This window comes from Argiope bruennichi, chromosome 10 (genome assembly GCF_947563725.1).
Source record: "Argiope bruennichi chromosome 10, qqArgBrue1.1, whole genome shotgun sequence".
In the NCBI taxonomy this organism is placed as follows: Eukaryota; Metazoa; Arthropoda; class Arachnida; order Araneae; family Araneidae; genus Argiope; species Argiope bruennichi.
In genome coordinates, this window is record NC_079160.1 from 125,693,085 (window position 1) to 125,711,547 (window position 18,463).

Genomic DNA, 18,463 nt, shown 5'->3' on the forward strand with positions numbered 1-18,463 from the left:
CTAAAAGAATTGAAACCGCTAGCAAAAGAATTTGGACTAAAAGAATTGAAACCTCTAGCAAAATAATTTAGACTAAAAGAATTGAAACCTCTAGCAAAAGAATTCACAAATGATAAAAGCTTATCATGCTAAATACAGAAATTAAAGTCTAAAAGCAGAAAATGTTCGGATAAATTTAATTTCAACCACACAGAATTTAGAGAAGCTAGACGTTTATTTGATATTGCTGACTTGTATAAAAAAGTTCAGTTATGGAATAAAAGATTCTAAACGATCAATTCTCTAACAGAAAAATGGTTATAGATAATTTTGATACCTCTACCACTAGCGCTTTGAGGCAGAAAGAAGCAAGAAAGAGTAAATAACTACAGAGAATAGTTAAGTTTAATCAAGAACGGACAAAAAATACTAGTGCATCAGAAACGATTCCTGTCTACAATGAAAACGCTGAATTTCTTTACAAAAAGAGGCAAGTCAACCAGATCCATCAAACCGACAAGAAGCGATAAAACTACGAAGTGCCTGTGCAGTTTAATATTAAAACTTTATACAGAAGCTGAACCAAATAGTATAGGGGACTCGGTCATCGACTTCCCCTGGCTTACTTGTCGCATGCTTTCAGTGGAAAGAGCCCTGAGACTGGTGGCCGAATCGGCTCAAAATGTCTGTGTTCAATCGCAAGAGAAGGATACATAAAAGCAAAAATTGACTCACGTGCGAATATGCCAAAATTTCATTAAAAAAAAAAACTGTTTAATGTGGTAATGAAGTAGAAACAAACATTTTGCAGTTGGAACATTTGTAATCATTAAGGATACAGAAGTAAAAAACGCAAAATTGGACATAAAATTTTTTTTTATTATTATTATACTTTGTAATTAATAATTTTTTTCCAATTGTAATGCTTATATATGTATTTAAAATTTGCAATCAGAATTTTTTAGAAATTCTTTTTGAACCTAAAAGCTAATTTTTCCCTTCTATCGCCAAACTAAAATCTAAGAAAAATTTTTAAAAATTTTTAATTTTAGTCCATTTTTTCATTTTTTTTTAACAAATTTTAACCTTTTTGCGGCATTTCAAAATAATATAATATTGCAACCAAATTTTTTAACATTGTTTTTGAAAATCTAAAAAAAAACTTAATAAGGCCATTTTGATTCTTGATTCCAATGCTGTAATGAATATTGGGAATGGACCGATAGCAAGAATATCACCCAAATCAGTACCAATGTGACAACTTTTAACGTCAGACAACATTTTTTTTTTTAAATTATACCCATCACATTCGGATACATGCTGGATCCTCAAATTCCACGAAGTTTGCTATTAAATCATTAAATGACGCATTTATTTTATTTCTGCATGCTGTTTCAAATGCATGTAAAAATAAATCGTACTTTGAGCTTAAATTATGGAGAAAAAAATTAAATAAGTTTATAACAAACTGTAAGTAATAATTACATCAGAATAATTTTCCACAATGAGAACAATTATAAAGTAAAAAATTCAATACTCATATCTATTAAACAACGTGTTTATAAAAAGAAGCAAGAAAGAAATTAGGTATTGAGGCAAATTTAACTTAATAACTTTACCGTAACAGAAGCTCTTTCGCAATCCACATTTTACGATTTATTATTCATAAAAGATTCGAATATTACTTAAATATAATTTCTTATTATATTTTATTATATAAAATTAAATACCCTTTTTACTTATAAAAAATACCTATAAAATATTTTTTTAAATTTATTTTTACTGTGGATGTTAATTATAATATTGATCAAAAAGGTTTTTTTTTTTTTTTTGCTGACAACGTAATTAGTAACAACATAAAGGTCGCAGGCCAAGAAAAAGTACAAAAGATATTATGTAAAAAACTCATGAAATTAACGTAGAAACAATGAACATGAAATGAACCGGTAAAGCAGATTTGCAATTCCTAGTTACAATGAACCATTTCACCGTCCTCTCCAGTCAGCGAAAAATTTTTCCAGCGGTCCTTTGTTTTTCGCCGCATGTAGTGTTTTTTCTCTGTACAGATTAGTATATATTTCTGTGTACCAATTATAATATATTAATATATATACTATTATATATTAGTACAGATATCTCTGTACATATTAATTTTTTTTTTCTATACAGAATAGAACAAACAAAAATAAAAACTCATACAGGTAAACATTTACAAAGCGTTTATACGTTTACAAGTTTTAAAATGTAGAAGAACGCTTGAAACACGTTACGGCCGCCCTTCAGAAGTTTCACTTGAACGCGCTAGACGCGTTACGGAAGACGAAAAGGTTAAAAAAATATTTTAGACGAAGCTAAAGTGTCGTGAGGCAGCAAAAGTAAATGCAATGACATTCGTGCCCTATGGTAGCAGCTATTGCAAAGATTAATAGTCTCTTTTACACAATGAGGGTCGTAGGGAGAATGATACAGGGAATCTGTCTAAGAAGTGCGTTTATGTCATGATTTAAAGTCAAATCTGATGATAAGACGCAATTCAATACCGTGGCTCGGGAATTATTTGTATTTATTAAGCCATTATTCTAAGACGTACTCTTGGTCCTAGATGGCGCTACTGAAACAAGAGACGCTAAAACTCGGCTTGAAATCGCTGACCTCGACGGCGGACTTGTCTATGACAAGTGCAACAAGCGATAACAACAAGCCACTATTAATGACTATTAAGTTCTATACTAATGCTCGTTATGGCATTGAGAAGAAAGTACCCTACGAGTTTAATCCAAAATGAGAGTTTTTCTAAATTTCTGATTTACAGATTAAACATTCCCTTTTGAAAATAATAATCAAAATCCCGAAAATGCTAACTAAACGAATAAGATATCGTTTTTCTTTCAAATAACGTCAAGTGACAAAATATATTTAGAACATTGGCATGTGATTAATTATAACTTCATATTAAAATTTAAACAATAACTATGCGAAAGAATGCCTGCAGATATGCATGTCTTAAGTTCATCAATGTGTGTCGACAACGAGAGAACAAACATGTCTTGTTTGATGTAGTCCCCTCCTCCTTCCAAAAAAAAATTCCATACACACATATTTGCATCCTTTCAAAGCTTCACACTAGGCATGTAGAAAAACTGTTGAGTGAGTTACCAAAGGGGCTCGCATTGAACACTTAGAGCTGTGTTGATTTAAACTTTCAACTGTTATTTTTGATTTCCCATGAACAACATGTCTGTACTTTCTTTTTGTTTCCTTTTAACAGACTTACAAAATTGACATATTCATTCCTCCCACCTATACGAAAAGCTACAATATTACCCAAAGTTCAACTACCATTGAGATCCAGTCACAGTGAGTAACGAGTCGGTGACGGAAAGGAAAACGATGCCATCTTTCACCTGCAGGCACTGATATCTCAATGTGAAACCTCGTTTTAATTCATTTATAATAAGGAAAAGAATTATGAGGAGCCCTAAAGATTTTATTTACACTCGACAGGCAGAGTTCTTTCACAAACAATGAATACAACATAATGAAAGAAAAATCAATCTGTAGCGATACCACCCTGTTATTATCGAAAACAAAACAAACAATCAGACATTGATCAAAGAGTTATTTAACAAGATTTAATAATTTTACACAGAAACTTCAAGTAATTTGGTCATGTTTCACACTTGGTGCGAAAGATATTTAACTTTTAATTGAGTTTCGGAATTGAAACGACAGGAACTGACAAAATTGCCGAATACCGAAATGTTAAAAGATTTAAAAAAGATCATATTACAACTCTAAAATTCAAATATTCTCCTCAATCAAAAGACAATGGCTGAAATGTCAGAGCAATTCGCAATTTTAACACAGTAACCAACATATAACTAGATTTAGTGATATTACCGTTTCGAAATATAATACGATTGCCAAAAGAGAATTAAAGAGTACAGAATGAATAAGGGAAAATAATTTCGAAAATAAAAATTTCCTTTAAAAGTTCTAACAAAAGCTGGACAATGCACCGAAACTCGCTCCAGTATTCACCGAAATGAAGAGAAATCCAGACCCCACCCCTCACAGACTCAACCGATACCCGAGATCTTGAGAGCGCACGAATGCAACGACAATTTAAAGTTGAAAAACGACAAACCAATCGATTTTGGAAGCCACCACCAAAGGTCTTCCTTTAATAAAGAGAGGGGGGGAGGCCCTCCCTCTTCGACTGCTATGATTCGAATCTAAAAATAAAAATTCGACTTTCCATCCGATTGTAAATTCCAAATCCAGCCTTTACATCCGAAGAAAACGACTAGGTGATGAGGGAGGGAGGGCAAGATCTACACATTCCACAACTCCTCTCTATTCCATTATTCATGCTCGCTAAATCCCATCGTTCGCAAGAAAGTGATCGTATTTTTCACTTAGGGCCACTGCCTGCGTTTCATCGAATCCGAACCGCAGCAGGATCCGTCACGTGATTATAACGACTTGTCAGAGGGAAATGATCCAAGAAAACGGATCAATCACGATGGATGCCTCGGATGGATCCATCTCACACATGGACAGATCCGCAGCGACGAACCCACTGTCACTCTCCCCGCAGATTTAATCAATACCAGCTTCACGGATATACAGAAGACACTCTCAAGGGTAAGAGATTTTTTTTCCTGTAGCACCCAACGCTTGAAGATAAAAAAAATAAAAAAATAAAAAAAATAGGACATAATTTTAAGGCAACAGTGGAAGGCAAATAAAATATTTGGTGGGAATTAACAACTTTGGAACATCAATAAACTTTATACAATATTCCAGTGCACGGTTCCAGGATAGTTCTGATTAAAAGTATACTGTTTTATTATTAGCAATTGCACATAATCGCAGATCATAATACGCCTCTATCCAAACATATATAAGCTGTATTTTATGTCTATAGCAGCTTTGCAGCAGAAATTTTCATTTGATTTCAGATTTTTAATACAGCACGATAACTTTTGGATTTGCTGCGAAATCGTAATTAAGGATAATGAAGCTCATTAGTTCAGAAGCGCGCAGTGCTAAAAAACTTTCAAGAAAACTTATCCTGCATTGAAAATGCTAATAAAATGAATATTCATAACTATTCAAACCAAAGTATACCAAAAAAACAACAACATTTGATTATCTTCGGCATAATTTGTCAATAAGAACAAAATTTTATATATTTTCCAATTTCCAACAATGAAATTCTGACTCAAAAATTCCTTCATGTTTATATGAATAATATGAATACATTCAAAGCAATGTTTTTATTTCTTTATAAGCTACTCAAATGTTCAGAACTTTTATCAGAGTCAAATGAAAAAGGAATTCAAGATAACAAAATTCAATTCTGAAAAAAGAAAAGGGATTCATTAGATTGGAAATGATTCTACTTTTTTGTCTTAATTGATGAAGCAATATTCAACAACAATTAAAACCATAAGAGTTTCCAAACCACAAGTACCAAGTAAGTGAGACATGAAAAGTCATTCTCTCACAAAATTTATCTCAGAGATCTAAATTCACTAAAGTTAGTGACGAGGGTTGTTGCTCTAACCTCCATACCGATGCGGCACGCTACAGCAGAGGTTAAGATAAACCGCCCCGGGCCATACAGGGGAAGAAGAATATAAGAGAACTCTCAAAAATTCCACCAGAGAGGGGTGAATTATTCATGGGAGGAAAACCTCTTTCGTTCCTCGGCCCCGGAAGGCAGGGCCAAATAGGAGTCGCCTTTTCAGAAAATGTAATTCATGCACTGAAGTGGCATTGGAATTGAATGATCTGATTTAAACTCTGTTCACCCACTATCGCCATGCGGTTTTAATTGCGTTTCTCCTCGGCGGCGGAGAAACTTCCCGAGGGTGAACAGAATCTCGAGATTCGTAGCGAATGAAGGGATTACGTTCGTCGGGATTGGTGGTTACATTTCATTCCGAGGATCGGCCGGAACAAGGACTTATTGTTTTCGAATGGATTTCACTGAATCGGAAACGAACAATAAAGGGTTCTTAGTGAGTCGGCTGTCAATGACATTTGGGTGTTAGCTGCGAGTCGTTCTTATTTAAGAATGCCACGAAATACATTAAGTGTTATTCATTTAAACAGTTCAAGATATTCTCTTTTATCTATCTTTCAAATACAATTATGCAAAAAAAGATGAAAAAATCGCAATGATTTGAATCAAGAACATAGAATCTCAAAAGAAATTATAAATGGAGTTATTAAAAAAGGGGAAAATAACCTTTGTTTATCGTGAAGACATAAAATTAATGTTATTTATTTTGTGTTATACGTTTTGTGTTTTCAATTTCAAATCAGGTTCAAGATTATGCGCCTTCTACAGATCCCCCATGCCCTTTTTTCTCATGTGCGGCAATCTATTACCAAGTTTGCCAGAACTAACTACAACGTCTTTAAGTTTGACACATCTTTTTGTTAAAAAAATCTTTCTTAATAAATGCAACAGAAATAAAGATAAAATTATAGCATTAAGCTTAAAAATAAATTTACACATGCACGTTACAAATATCGATTAAAAAATAATAAAAGCAGTGAATATATAAGGTCAGGGGCAGATTACAAGGGTTGTTGGTTTTTTTCGGTAAGTGAACAGAGAAACAAAACATGCCCTAAAAAAAAACTTTCGCAGTACCTACAGGTATTCTAAAAAGACCAAGTTATGAAGCTTCAGGTTAACAAAGCAAGGCCGAGGAGTAAACGACTAAAGACGAACTTCGCGCAGACGTCCAAAGAAGAGACAGCGCCTCGGATGCAGCATTTTGATGAAAGATACATCCAGTACAATACAAGACATACTTACATACAAGGAACCTTAAGAGAAAGCAGAATTTTTGACATTTAAAGAAACAGCAAACTGAAGTACATTAAAAAGTTATACAAGTAGAGCCTAAAATATTTGCATGTACAATGCATATGTAAATATATAAAAAATATTTTGAAATGCATTTCTTTTTAATTGTGTTTTTACATCATTAAAACTAAATGAACACTTTCCTACTTAAAACCGTGCACAGAAATAATTTGGTTCATTTTCATAAGAATCACAGTAATATGTATGCAACGTTATTGAAACATATAGGTGGAATACAGAAAGGAAAGTCATTTACTGTTATTCTGTTAACAGCATTTCAATTCACAGCTCTTTTCATGTCAGGTTTGAAAAGGATAGAAAGAACGCAAATTTATATAAAGACAAAAAAACAAAAATGTAGCCAGCTGTTAAAAAAAGTTGCTATTTTTACGCATAAAAAGAGACAGATTTAAAACTTTTAATTCTATACGAAAGAAGCTGAAACAAATTATATTTAAATTAGATTAAATTACAATTAAAAATAACATTATTATAAATACAAAAAAATTAAAAATCTAGCAAGTTTGAATAATTTAATAAAAATTAATAAAATAATATTAATAAAATAATATTAATAAAAAAAAAAGACGAAAAGTCTGCGTAGATTAAGATTTAGTCAAGGTAATATGATAATTCTTATGTGATTTGAGACAACTAATATAAAGAAAAAGAAACTCATAGCAAAATATTTGAAAAAATAATTGGAGTAATTCTTTTATTAACTTTTATATTCTACAAGAGCATATATAATTTTCGAATTTTCAAGATAAAATTATATACAGAGATATAAAGATACATAAATGTACTTAGGACAAAGCAGCAGAAATAAACCTTTTAATATAAGATATTTAGCGTTTTCACAGCAAAACTACAAAACAATATTTGCGAGAGAAGAAAATACATTTCCCAACAATCAATCAAACTTCAGTCGCTATTTGTTTACTTATCAGAAAAAAAAGAAGAAAAAAAAAAAAAAAAAAAAGAGGGAGGGAGGATGCCAAACAGCCAAAACGAATCATTTCGTGGCAAAGAGCGACGACATGCCAAAGGCCGAGAAAACATGAAAACATGCCAAAACCATCCTCCGTGAATAAGAATGATTGCACCAAAACTATCTGTCATTGTGACCGGTCTGTCAAGCACGTTAAGGGGAGAAGGGGCCCAGGGTGTTCTGGAAAATTTCAGGAATTACGAAGAGATCTTTCTTTCCGGGAATATAATACAGAATTCTTTGTTTCATTTTTCAACAAGGATTTACAGCAAGCCAGTAGGGACCCAACTTCTAGAATTACACACAAGAAAATAAATTTCTCAAACGAGATTCTGTAAGCCATTCTGAAGATTAAAACGTAAACAACTTAAGTTGCAGCAAAAAGTAAAGAGAAATATGTCTCAGAACACAAACGGGCACAATCCTCTGTAAATGTAAAAGAACAATATTCATTCAACGTTCATTCATAATCATACTGCTTCTCGGCAGTCTTTTAACGGTTTCATTTCTTACTTGATAATACAAGTTTTAAAAGTTCAGGAATTTCTTAACTATTTTCCAAGTGTAAATGAAGTAAACCATTTATCGCTAAACAAATGGAGAATGTCAGCTAAGATTTCATCCACTCCAAACAGGCCTAGTGTACACACTTTAACTCGTGATTTGAGGCATGCACCATTTCCAGTCGCATGAGAGGAGGTGATAGTCAGGTTGTTCCAGCAAGAGCTGAATACCAAGTGTAATTAAGCGGATGGATTACTAAATGAAATGAGACTAGATGACAAGTAATGCGTCCACGAAAAGGACGCTCTCTTGAAATGTTTCAAATATTCATCTCATTGAACAAACATACGGAACAAGCATAATCTTAATCGCAAATTAATGTCGCCTGCCGAAATTTTTCTTCCAAAATTTTTTTAATGAGTACCATCTACAAATACATCTTCGACCACTCAAGACACTTGACATATATGAATTTCGATTTCTTGGCATAAAAGCATAGGTTTTTTTTTTTTTTTTTTTTTTTTTTTGCTTAAGATCCCAATTAATATCTTTTGTTAAAAGAAAGAAGCTATTAAGTGTCCAAGCCAAAGAGTCTTCCAGTTTTTGTCTCCTAATACTTTAATTTGTTGAAAACGCCGCTATGAATCTAGAAACTCCATTGTTTTTCCCGTGGCTTATTATACGTCGTCAGATTTTAGAGAGGATTAAAGAAATATTTACATATATGCGGCAAACGCTTACAATGAAATTGTTTTTTATCCGGATTCTTTAGAGTAGTAATTAATTAGGTTTGAAATTAAGACCATTTATGGACAATATTAAAACTCCACGATATGGAAGTCGCATTTCGCTTTTTCTTACATAACACCTGAATAATAAGATGCAGGCGAAGCCACAAATATAAGGAATAGTTATGCAAGAAACAATTCAAAACTCTATTGCCGCCTTCGCACCGAGGTCACTGAAATCCGAATGCAGTGACTTGTTATCCCCCACCTACTCTCCCGGAAACACTGGACAATAAGTTAGTTTAGTATATTCACGTCCCATTTTAAAGCAACACTAGGGCTATTTTGGAACGGACCTCGTCATTTTGAACCGTGGGCAGATGACGAGGATGACACCTTAGCTGGCATCTCCTCACCAAACTTCCACACCATGACAGCAAGTCTCGAACCTGAAACCTTCCGGTTAGGAGACCTTACCACCAAGCCACCGCGGGCTCACTGAACTATCAGAAGACGAATACAGAGCAGTTAAGTAATAAAATGAGTAAGAATTAAAATAATGAAACAAATCCTCACTGTTCCAGCTGAATTTCAACAGTCAATCGATATTATTGAAAATCAATTATCATTTGGAAATAAAATACAAACTACTTTTGATGCAAGGCTTTTGCAATTCGATTCAAATGTAAGACATATCCGAACTTAAACGAAACCAGCAATTTCAAATGTCAAAAAAATTAGAAGAATTATTTTTATGGTAAATGTACTATTGGCTAAAAATTCTGCTCTTGACATTGGCGTAGCACGCGTTGGACACGGTTTTACCATGTCAACTGTATAATGATGTCCAGTTAGTATTTTTTAATCATTTTATTCTTTTATAAACTTTCATACAATTTCACCTTAAAAAATCAAATCTGTTAGCAAAACAAAACTCTTTCAAGATTTCTTCAGTCAGTATGTGATACCCTTGAGTGCATGCGGTAACCCATTGTTTACTTTCTGGTTGTAACTGTTTTCTGTTTTATAGTTTTAATCATTTGTAAAAATGGGTCATTTAAAATTAATTTCAAATATTACTTGACTAATTCCTATATCCACCCATTTTTACAAATGATTAAAGATCCAAAACATTTTATTTGAATATTCAATTAATACTCATCTTAATAGGCAAATAAGAATTTTATGAAATAAGTGGCTATGGTTCTATCCAGAAAAAAACGGTAGACATATAGCACTTACAGTGCATAATCATAAGCAATGACATATTTTCATCCAAATAAAATGGCAACAAATTGCTACCCAACAGCCATAACAAATGATTAAAATGATTCTGAATCCTACGCTGTTGAATGAACAGCGAAAATCAAACCATTTTCTGAGGCACGTTTGAATTGAAACACAACTTTCACGACTGAAACCATTAACATGCATAATTAGTAAGGATATTTTTTTTAGATAGAAAAAGAAATAAGCATTAATATGCAGGCTTGTCGTCTACTTGCATACATTTATTTCTATTTTTAAACATATCTGTAATATTCCTTAGGCAGAGAACTGAAGATAAATTATACTACTCTAACATCAAGATTCCTAATATTTTAACTTAAGTGACATATTTGATTTATATATATATATATATATATATACAGGCAGATGACCCCACTATTGATACAATGCAATTGTGTGCATACAATGACAACATAAATGCAAATGGAATTAAAAATATTACATAATCATATCACAGAGCTTGAAAAGACTTCAAAATATTTGAAACATTCGTGGAAGGGAAACATTCATGTCTTGTAATGTGGATTCGAAGGTGCGAAAAGATATTTTTCTCTTTTCCATACCCCTCCCCTTTATTTCAGCTGTGTTTTGAGGGATTTACTTATAAAATAAAACATTAAACAAATCAAACATTCACTGATGATATTCAGCAAACTTTTAACCTCCGTTAGTGGCAAACATTTTCATCCTTGATCACGATGTATCTTAAGGATACAAAATCTCTTCGACGATATGCTCATACAGTTTCGATACTTTTCCCTTTACCTCTGCATAAAAATTCAAATTCTAATGAGTTAAAAGCATAATTAAAAAACAAAGGAATGAACTGTCCTAATCTAGCATTCATATCAACAATACACTGCGACTAATGGAGGTTTAATTCAATGCTTAAAATCAAGACTATTTTCCTAATTATGTCTGCTAACTGAACTGCAGACTTTGACAGACACACACCTTGTCAATAATCGGTGACTCTGATTGGGTTAGTTTAGTTATATTAACGCCCAGTTTTTAAAGCAACACTAGGGCTATTTTGGGACGGACCTCGTCATTTTGAACCGTGGTCAGATGACTAGACGACGAAATAGGATGATAGCTGGACATTGCGACCACAAAGCTGCACACGAGTCAACTCTGATTAGAATATTTACTTTAAGAACCTTAGAAAAAACATTTGATAATTTTTGCCGATGCCAAAAGAAATTTAGAACTTTGGGGAAGATGAGGAATAATTACGAAATTCGAGAAGAAATGGATGAACTTCATATTCAGCAAATTTCATGAATGTTATATTTGTAGAATACGCCATATGGGATTTTTTTTTTCTTCTATTCATCAAAAATAAATATTACAAAAATGGAATCCTTGGAATGTTACCATCGGCCTTCAGTAGGTGAAGTATCTGAAAAACGCCGTACATATATCAACTTAAAAGTCCTATACATATGCCTATAAGGATCCCCCTCCCTTATCGGTACCTAAAATGATTTAGAGTAGAGCGAAACACCCGTAATTCACAAAAAAGAGAAACAAACGAGAGGAAACTCTCCTCGAAACAAAACATCGGCATTTATTACGAAAAAGGAAGGGAAATATTTACTATCTTGAGGGCGGTCACGAGACCCACTTACTTCACCGACAAAAACGCAGGAGACTCAGAAGTAGAATGTGCCTCAGGCCATAAAGTTTTGAATTTAGTAGTAAAGTGTTCCCCCTGGACCCCCTCCCTCGTCGCAGAAAACACTGGAGGTCATTACTATATCGCATCTTTTCCTCCCCCTTCTTATACATACATCCACTGTGTGTGCGGTCGAGTGCGGAAAGGTCCAAAAAATATATCGAAAACGCATAAGATAGCCAGCCCACAGAGCATTCCGGGGCGCTCGGTCGCCAAAAAACAATGTCTGATGTCACATTATTTGGCGATTTATCGATGAGCAGATTCGGATCTGAAGTTTCATACATGCCCCCCTCTTGAGCGGAAGAAAACAGGATAAGGGGCCATAAAAAGAAACGAGAGCGGCGATTTATGCAATGCTCTCGTCATCTCGGTTAGCGGCGAGATGAGGACAAACTGCGGGAGTAATGGCGGCCTCGCCGTGTCCCAGCAGTAAAAAGTAATGAAAGCCTGTAAACAAGCACAAGGTAGGATCATTACGGCTCGCTTTCTTCCGTTTCGTGGAAACACCCAAAAAAAATAAAATACAATAAAACAGCAGCATTCAGCCGCATAAAAAAAAAATCTACAAAAATTTGAACTATTTTTAAAAGTTAAAACACAAAATGCCGGAATTCCCAAGGCAATATTCTGCCGCTACCAAAGTCCAGGAGCTAGATTGTATATACATATTAAATAGCGGCAAGAATAAATCCAGAAAAATTTTAACAGCAATTTTAAGATTTGGTTGGTAAATAAGAAATTAAATTATAATTAATTAAAGTATATCACATTTAAAATAACTATCTGATAAATTTTAAAGAAATTTAAATGAATTTTAAAATATTTTGGAGCACGACAACGTCGTGATGTTTCGGAGTTCCGCGGTGTGACAAAATGGTCACGAACATCTCCACATCATCATTTGGAATAGTAAATTATAATTTATAAGTTTAGGGAAAGGTAAAAATGAATTGAAACTAGTTTAGACGAGCGCATAAAGCTCTAACGTCATGAAATTTGGTAGAATTGTTAGATTAAAACTTTTATGATATAATTATTAATATAAAATAATATTTTGATTATTTATGGGTGGAACGAGAACTTGATTGGAATAAAGTTACACGTATCCTTTACTGAAGAGGACTGATTTAACTATTTTGATTAGTCATTTTCGAAAAAAATGCAGAAATTTCACGCGTGTATCTCATCGTAGCTATCTAAGGTCGAAATAGGAATAATTCTGAGAGATTTTAATCCGCCAGATTGGTAACAGAGTTAGTGAATTCTCAGCCTTTTTACGGACGGGAAATTCATCTAGAAGTTCTCGATTGCGGTCCTAGCTCTTTTCTTAGAGATGCGTACAGCCGGCATCTGAAGTAATTCGTTCGTTACGAATCTGGGGTAATTTTTCGAAAAACTTAATTGGTATTCTTTTGATAAATTCCGAAACAGGTTCAATTTGGAGTATCCATCATGAAGTATTTTCCTTCTGGCATTAACCATCTTCATCAGAAGACAAAACCGAGCATTTATCTATAATATGAAATAAGCAATTGTTTAACATGGTGGCATATATTTACTTTGCATTACCGAGCAGTGGTGACTGGAGAATTCTATCAAATTTCTCCCGAAAATGGACAGTGGTGGCGACTCGCTTAGGTATCCTGATATTTGATATAAAATAAAAATTGACGAAATCGACATAGAAATTGTGCTGGAGCCGGTTATTTGATTTTCACAATTATTTTAAATGCATAAACGATGGACGACCTAATGTGCGCATAAAGCAGAAGAGTTGATAAACATATCAGAGAGAAATTCACAGCAATCTATTTAAAAGAAAATGCAATTCTCTCTTTTTATTCTACTTCATATATTTTTTCAGTTTCATCCACTCTCTAAACCTCTACCAATCGGAGCGTTCCTTAATCCTGCAGTCAGAAAGATAGAAGCCCGATTTCGAAAGAGAGAGGCAGAATCTCGCCATCATTACATTAAACGCATTCCCTCGCCAAGAACAGAGAGGAAAAATTCCTCTTCCCATTCTCCGCCAAAACCCAGAACCATAACCTCGGAATCAGATTTCCGGGAACGCTTTACGATTCGACCGAAAAGCAGGACCATACAAAATTCTTGCGCGGATCAACTTCCTTATCAACAAAATCCATTGTTCCCCGCCCCTACAAAACTGGATTCTAAATTTCGATTCGAATAACGCCAGGGCGCAAAGAGTGGGGGAGGGTCGAAAACAAAAGTGGGGTTTCCGCGCAGTTTCCGTCATTAACCACTTCCTCATTTACGGAAGACTTTTCGTAAAATTACGGTACACGGGAAATGCTGCCTTCGCTGGCATTGAATCGTACATCCGGCTGCAGCCCCATCTCTCGCCCCTGCTCACAAAGGGCGCAAAAAGATAGAAATAAATTTAGACATTTCAGTTACGGGAGTTTTTCGGAATCTGCGGAGTTCATTTGGAGGCAGTGTTCGGATTCTGAGATATTGCGGGAAAGAGCATCTTATTTATTTTGTTTTTTCGATGCAGCGATATCACAGCAGCTTCTCTTTTGGATTGAGAATCTTTTTCTTTTAACTATGAGGAATTCGATTCTTCTCTTTTATGCAAATACCCAGGAACAGATAACGAATATTCAGAAAATAAAAGTTTTGTTCTCGTGATAATGCATTCTTTAATATTTTCCAATAAACCTTTTTTATACAAATAACAAAAAAGAAGCTGTGATAAGGAAACCTTCAAATGAATCGGTTTTGTCGTTTATCCTTTATTTTATGAAGTAATATACCTATTTAGAACAATATTTAAATGTATGAAAATGTCGGAAATTTGCAAATAAATGATCCGGAGCACAGAAAATACATACTAAACGGAGTCGATTCTTTTCTATGGGATAAAATCAAATGCGCTGCGTTTTGGTTTAGTTTAGTTATATTAACATCCCATTTTAAAGCGACACTAGGGCTATTATGTGACGAATCTTGTCATTCTGAACCGCGGTCAGATAACGAGGAAGACACCTAAGCTGACACCACCCTCTCCAAACTTCCACAGCACACAAGTGGGGGAAGCCCCAACGGATTTAACATGCACCAGACCAGCTTACACGACGGTTCTTCGGTGGAATCGGGTCTGGAACCTGAAACCCTCCGGTTCCGAACTCGACACCTTACCATCGGGCCACCGCGGCTTTTCCAAATGCATTGCGCTACTCTAACTTTGAATACCTTGCAAGAGGAAAAAGAAAGTAATGTCAGCGAATAGAGTACAAAAACGAAGACACACGCTGTCATGTGACTCTATGAATTGGATAAGAAATTTCAGTACAATCAAATTAGAAAATTTTAGTATGTACTTCCAAAACCTCTCAGATCAGCTAGATTTAGCTTTAAATTAAATAATAAAATACACTATCAGATATCTATTCACTTGAAAAAATATCAAACCGGATAAAATATAATTATTTACAAACATCCATTTTTTAGCATACAAATGCTATCTTTAAAAAAACACCTATTATGGTATTATGTGTGTGTGTTTTTTAAACAGAAAATCCGTTTTTGAACATTTTGTTTTTAATGGATTTCAATTCACTTCATGACCAACTATTCAAATGTAAAAATTTAATTAATAATTTTAAGAAGGAATCCTGTGAATAAATTATTGCAAATAGCATTTATACATTCACTTATGCACCTAACAGTCGCACCAACACTGCAGCTATTTTTGGCACTTCCATTGCGTTTCTATGAAAACACTATTAAAAGCGTTTTTTCCCAACCAAACGTCATTCTATATTTAAAACCATTATGTTAAGACACAAGCAACACTTGGTTTCAATTTAAAATAAACAGACTTCGTGTATGACCTCACGATTCTATAACTCTCCGATTCCACATTCAGTAGGTCAAAGGATTAGATTTATAACTCATTTACTAGAGCTATAAAATTTGGTGACAAGCTATAATAGAATTAAAGCCTTCGAAATGCAATTGTTTTAAAGTTTATTTTCAATCATTTTTCCCTTTGAAAGATTAAAAAACTATTTACGGAGCAAGAGTGGATGCCCTCCATCACAGATGGATGTATTAATTATCACGGAGCAAGTCACTTCAATGGACGCAGTAGTTAAAACTATAAAACGTACGAACTGTCTTTATTGAGATATAAAACCGAGGCTCTTTCGTCACTCAGAGTACTAACAATGCCTGCTGATGAACTTCAAAATAAATGGATCAGCAATTCGAAGTCAGTTCTTAAAATAGAACCACGAGCGTCCCTGAAGGTTAAAAAGTTCGTTCCAGCATTACTTTGCTATCACTTGATCTTTATTCATAATTACATTATGGTTGTTGGCAGATCCATCAAGCAAAGCGGAAAAAATATTTATTTCTTTTAATTTATTTGAAACAAAGCTTTAAAAAATTGATTTTTACCACTTTCAGTTTTTAAGAGCCTTTTGAATGCCTTTTTGTCCTATTCCACTTCCAATAAGAAAAGTTTATTTGGACCACCTGATTTACGAAAGAGGACCTCCAAGCAGCTTTATTCCTAATGGGTAATTTTGAAGATAAGCATAGACTGACTACTCCGACCCGCCCGAAGGCACACGGAAAAACTAGAATGACCGGACCGCCGAGACAACAATACTGGCGGGAACAGCGGTCGAGTCCTAAGGGCCATCACCGGCAACGGTACAACTGCTCCCTAAGGAAATATGCCCCGTCATCGATGAGAGGTAGTCACCCCCACTCTTTTGTATACCCTAAAGGGTGGCGAGACCCAACCACCATGCCGGATGCTGCTCTTCCTCAATTACGAGAAGCCCCCCGAGAGACTAATTGTAAAGATTTAAAAAAAAAAAAAAAAAACATACGCATGCATACACAAACAAAAATTTAAAAAAAAAAAAAAACTTCACGGATAATTGAAATCTACGCAAAGAACACTGGCCTCCATCTGAAACCGTTATGCATACATGAGCTGAAATGGGGGAGGGAATCAATAGAAATTTTTTAAAAGCCTGAATGTAACACTGAAGTTCACACTTCCCAACTGCCGTAATAACAAACAGAGTCTCCAGTATCACACACACATAAAAAAAAAAGAGATGAAGTTAACTTCCCAGCATCCCACGTCCCACGCGCCAGATGGGAAGCATTCCTGGGATACTCTAACATTCCTGTTGAGTTCTGTATTACGAAGTCGATTAAATCGACCCCGTCATCTGTTGCTTTCCAATATTCTGCCGATGCCCCTCTGGGAAAAATCCGTCTGGCACAATCCGCGGAACATACCATCGATGCCATTATCAGAACTGCCATCTCCGTTTGCAATTAAGTGTGTGTAAAGAGAGCTCGGGGGATACTAAGATCACTAGTTGGATAGGGGGTGCGAGAGGTTCAAAAGAGAACAATGTTTTATTTCCGCAGTGGGAAATGGGTGGGGTTTGAAAACGGAAAAAGAATTCAGGTATAATACAGAATTTGATCGAGATATCGGAGGTTTTTCGTGAGAGAGGAATTTTTAAAAATATATTTAAAAAAAATAATAAAAAATAAAATTATACTATGCCAACAGCTAAATTATTTTAAAAAACATACTGATGCTATTCCCAGAACAAGATTTAGTTACATTAATGTCCCATTTTAAAGCAACACTAAGGCTATTTTGGGACGGACCTCGTGATTTTGAATCGCGGTCAGATGACGAGGACGACACTGGGCCAGAACGGCGACCCAATTCCATCCTATTTCGGCGTATACGAGGCCTGGTGTGGCAGATTAGATTGATCGATTCAGGTGTCTAACCGCGGTTATAAATGATAAGGTACGATCTCAAACTACATTGAGTAACTTCAAAACAGAGTGCCTATATAGACGATTGTAAATAAGACTCCCCCTATTTTAACTGTCTTGTTCGTTAAAATTATTCAAAATTTTCTCCATGAAGCATTATTTATCATATTATTTAACCCAAAAAAATTTAATTGAAAACTCAAATAAATAACGCGCGAGCGCACGCGTGTGTGTGTGTGTAAGAGAGAAAGAAAGAGAGAGATGGGGTTGAAAGAGGGCACACGTATGTTCAGATTTAGATCTTACTTTGCTCCATTAGCTCTAATTAATTTTATCTCACTTCTTATTTTAAATAGAAATTCTTTTGTATAATAAGCGAACAAGTCATGAACAATTAAAATTTTATTCTCGTTAATAAATATTTGCTTTCGGCAATCTAATTGATATATTATTTTATTGAAACAAGAAAAAATAATTTCTTACTGGACAAAAAATATGAAACTATTCGAGTTAATTTTTTTATCTTTTAACCCACCATACCAAACGTATTCTGTGTTATCGTTGGGCAAAAAAATTCACAAAAGTTATGATCTAATAAAACGAATTATTTG

The 18,463-nt window shown here is 34.4% G+C and overlaps 1 protein-coding gene across 1 annotated transcript in view; it reads right to left on the reverse strand.

The window, feature by feature from the left end:
• Positions 1-18,463, reverse strand: part of LOC129987936 (caskin-2-like) — a 357,174-nt gene that overhangs the window by 276,737 nt on the left and 61,974 nt on the right. The window lies entirely within an intron of this gene.